This window comes from Echinops telfairi, unplaced genomic scaffold (genome assembly GCF_000313985.2).
Source record: "Echinops telfairi isolate 266 unplaced genomic scaffold, ASM31398v2 ScPeMD7_21;HRSCAF=78, whole genome shotgun sequence".
NCBI classification, from domain to species: domain Eukaryota; kingdom Metazoa; phylum Chordata; class Mammalia; order Afrosoricida; family Tenrecidae; genus Echinops; species Echinops telfairi.
The window spans coordinates 14942932-14947662 of NW_022103918.1; the positions used below are offsets into that span (position 1 = coordinate 14942932).

Below are 4731 nucleotides of genomic sequence, written 5' to 3' on the forward strand. Positions count from 1 at the left end.
CAAACTGAATCCTACAGTATCAAGAATTTCTTGTTACTACCATTATTTCCATGTACAACAATCCATGGTACATTTACTCATAATCTATGGTACATTTGCTCGCACTTCCTGTCTGCTCCGGCTGCGCAGCGGCCAACAATGAGCTGTGTGGTGGTCCCTGCCGCTACCGTCCAGAGTCCAGAGTTACGGTAACTTCAGGGGGCCTTGTTATCGGGGAGATCTTATTTTCGAGGGATGCCTTATATTTTAGCAAGAGGCAAAACTGTAAGTAGGTCTTATTTTCGGGGAAACATGGTATTAACAAATCTGAAAGAACTTTGTAACATATATTGATAAGCAACTCAACCTTGAGCATTTCTCACTGGCTTTATAACCTGTAGCTTCCTTAATAAACCCTTTAATCATGAATTTTTGTCTGTGAGTTCTGCACAGCCATTGCAATGGATATAAGAGCCAAGACATGTAAAATATATAACATTCATTAAAACATTGCAAGGCGCTCTTCCGGCCTCTTTGGTCTCGGCCGCAGAAGCTAGATGACAAAGGGAACGTCATCCTTCGGAAAGCGTCGCAATAAGACGCACACCTTGTGCCGCCGCTGTGGCTCCAAGGCCTACCACCTCCAGAAGTCGACCTGTGGCAAGTGTGGCTACCCAGCCAAGCGCAAGAGAAAGTATAACTGGAGTGCCAAGACGAAATACCACCGGTACTGGTCGAATGAGACACCTAAAAATTGTATACCGCAGATTCAGGCATGGATTCCGCGAAGGAACAACTCCTAAACCAAAGAGGGCAGCTGTTGCAGCGTCAAGTTCATCTTGAGGATTTCAGCATTTAGTAGTGCAATAAATGTTCTCGTATTAAAAATGAAAACAAAAAACAAAAAACATCACGAGGCTGTTTCTCCCATAACTGGGAGATACAGGTCAGGAAAATAAGGGATGGAATTGGGAGAAATGCTTTTTACTATTATACTCAGTGATCTTTGCAATTGTTGATTTTGCGGGGTTAGAACACGGGCACACAGGGAGGAATGAAGGTAACACAGCAGTAGTTCAATTGAGCCGGAAGCTAACAGTAGCAATTGGCTACTGTGGAACATTAAAGTTACTGGGTGAACATGAACGAAAAAGGGATTTTGGTTTGGTTGGCAATGATTGATCTTGACTGTAAAAGAGAAATAAATTTGCTGTCATACAGTGGGGTAGAGCATGAAATTTATAGGATGCTCTAGTATCTCCCTTGGTGTAATAAGTACCTATGGAAGATGTTTATAATTCAATAAAGACAAGCAATTGAGGGCTCATATTCTATAGGAGTATGTATTAGTCTGGGTACATTAGAGAAACAAATCCACAGACACTCATTTATAAGAGAGAGTTTTATATAAAGGTTAAGTGCACATCAAGAAAATATCCCAACCCAGTGCTGCCCAAGCCCACAAGTCCAACAATTAACCCATATGTCCAACACCAATACACAAAGTCCTCCTCCATCTCATAAAATGCACGCAGTGATGCCAACTGCAAGAGGAAAGCCGAGTCAGTGAATGTGTAAGCATCTCAGCGCTGCCAGGGGTCTCCACATGGTTGCTCCAGCACCTAGGGCTGCATCGGGGTAGGTCCATGTGGCTTCTCCTTGAGGATGTCTTGCAGGAAGTGAGCCTTGCCAGCTGAAGCAAGGAACTGGCTAAGGCAGCTGCACCTTGGACCGACCATCACAAAGCAAAGAGACCCGAGAACTCAAAAGGCGAGGCGCACCGAGCCATTTATCCCTCCACCCTTCAATTAACCCCACATGTGTTTATTGGCACTAATAAACTAACTACCTCAGAGTACAACATAGATCATGTTGAAGAAAATAAAAAACAGTAGCTACTGTCTCATAACCAGTTGCAGAAACCATGAAAATAGCTTCTACCTGTATTTTTTTTACTTGCTATGTCATACATGTACTTAGATATTTTAAGCTAACTTCTTTTTGCTACCCGTTCCCTGTTGTTATTGTTGCTAGGTACCGATGGGTTCCAACTCATTGTGGCCCAATGTACAACAGAGTAAAACATGGCCTGGTCCTGTGCCAGGCTCACAATTACTGTTTGAGCCTATTGTTCCCTGTAGTCAGTTATTGTTTAAGGGTAGTTGGTAGTGTTTACTCCTTAATTCAAGGATTACAGAATACCAAAATAGAAACTAGAGGAAAAATGAACTTCACTGGCTTAAAGGTGTGCCCATATGTATAGATCAAACATCGCACAACTCCAGGGACGACTCACTTTGCATTTTTATATATTGACATTCGATTCACACAACAGTAATGCGACTTTGAATCGCCACCTCCCATGGCAGAGAGCCCGTACTGTTAATATATGAGACACATCTCATTATGTTAGGTAGAAACATTTTTATTTTAATAAAACCACTTCTTGAATAAACTTAATAATGAAAATAAAGGTCTGCTTTGATATTTTCCCTCTCCCCCACAGTTGAACAGTATAGAAACTCATTTTATGTTTTCTGAGAAAACTTGATTGGAAGCTGACTCCACCTCTAACTTCCAGGCTGAGAGTGTCACCGATTTGGTCACAGTAGAAATCTCACTGGTTAGTGATGTGATCTCACATGACGGCTGATCAGACCCATCTCCTCAGAGTATAGAATCAGGATCCAGGGATGTAACTAGGACTGGTCGTCTTAGAACAAGAATTTATTCTAGAGAGTGGGGACAATGGTAATAACATCCAGTTAGTGAGGGCGGCCAAATGATGCACCGCGTGGGGTAAATGTGCCATACAAGACCTCTTCAAAGCACTGAAGAACAAAGATGCTACTTTGAGAGCTTAGAACTAAGGTGTACCTGCCTCAAACGATGTTATTTTCCATCACCTCATGTGCATGTGAAAGTTGGGCATTGAATAAGGAAGACTGAAGAAGAATTGAGGCATTTGAATGATGGTGCTGAGGAAGAATATTCACTGTACCGTGGACTGCCAAAAGAGCCAACGTACAGGCCTGGAGAAGGCAGCTGGGTCAAGTGGAGGGGCAGTGAAAAAGAGGAAGGCCCTCAACAAGATGGATTGACACCGTAGCTGCAACAATGGACTCAAACTTAACCATTGTGAGGATGGCACAGGACCAGATAGCGGCTTATTCTGTTGTACATAGGGTGCCTATTAGAAACATGGAGCACCGAGAAGAACAAACAGGCTTCCCACCAGAATTGAAAGTCATGGTTGTAATATGAATGGAAACCAAGCAAGCCAAAGAGATTCCCAAGGACAGAACCATGACTATCCAATATGTTATGAATTTGCATGGAGCTCTGGTAGTGTAGGGGTCATGTGTTGGGCTGCTAACTGCATGCCCTCAGTTCTAAACCACCAGCTGCTCTGTGGGAGAGAGACCAAGATTTCTACTCCTGGAAAGAGTTATAGTCTCAGAAACCCACAGGACAGAGGTCACTCGAAGTCGGCATGGACTCCATGGCCCGAGTCTGGTTTGGGGGGTGGAACTTATACAAACCAATGATTGGTGGTGGTGGTTGGGTGCCATGGAGTTGGCCTCGATGTCAGGTGACCTCACGAACAACCGGAGCATATACTGCTTGGTCCAGCACCGTTCCCACAGTCGTTGAAGCAGCCGCAGTGTCACTCCATCTCATTGAGGTCTTCCTCTTTTTTTGCTGAAAAGCTTTACCAACCATGGCATCCTTTGACAGGGACTGGGGTCTCTGGATCACATGTCCAGAGTTTGTGAGATGAAGTCTTGTCACTCGTACTTCTAAGGAGCATTCTGGCTACCGTTCCTCCCAGAGAGATGTGCTGGTTAGACTTTGTATATGATGTTGATGTTCACAGGGTCATATTATGACTTTATCGGCTCGAGTCAGTACCGGCTGCCGATGATCCTCCTCATGCCTGCCCCAAACATCTCAGCACTCGCTCTGCCAGACTGCGCCTGCTACAAGCAGTGGTGACTTTGCCTGCTAGCCCACAGAAGAGGGCAGACCAGAGCATCAGGGCGTTCCTATCTCTGGGAGCAGCCCACAGCCAATGGAGACAGGGGATTGCATGATAAACATTGTAGATTCCTTATGCCTCAAAGGGAATCACTTGGAGGTATGTTCTACCATGTCCTGAAGTTACTCAGCTCCAAGAGCCCTCTCTGACCACACGATGACCTGCTGGATCATGCGCTGTTAGCTTTCTGCACACTTCTGTCTTTTCCCGGATGCCCTGATGGATGCTTCCTGGAATCTTCTCCCAGATAAACTTCTCATAGTCAAATCCCCGTGTCAGGGTCCAGGAGAATCCAAATGGTAACATCTTTCTGATTCCTCCCCCTGGAATGAGGGGGAGCCCCCGGAAATGTATAAACTGCTTGCTCCCCTTCTCATCTGCTGCCATATGTTTCGTCTTATCCTATGCCATCTTCCCTCCGCACGACCATTTCTAATCTCTCAAAACAGCTAGAGAATTGTAAATGAACCCTCGTGACGGAGGAGACACAAAGGGATAATACACACCTGGAGAAGAAGGCCCTCATGTATTCTGAGAAACAGGTGTAATGATAATGATATTTTGTATTTACTAAAATCTTTCTGTCCCAAGGAGTTCAAAGCGTTCCCTCTGTATGCCCTGTGGGGAAGAGCAGGGCTGGCTTCAAGCGCACCTGTCAATTACGTGAAACGTAAATTACCCTGAATTAAGCTTCTGAGACCATTCTGCTTCCC

The 4731-nt window shown here is 44.7% G+C and overlaps 1 pseudogene; it reads left to right on the top strand.

Annotated features, from left to right (window-relative positions):
• Window positions 1-534: 534 nt before the first annotated feature.
• Window positions 535-867, top strand: LOC101645592 (annotated as a pseudogene).
• The last annotated feature ends 3864 nt before the right edge of the window (window positions 868-4731 follow it).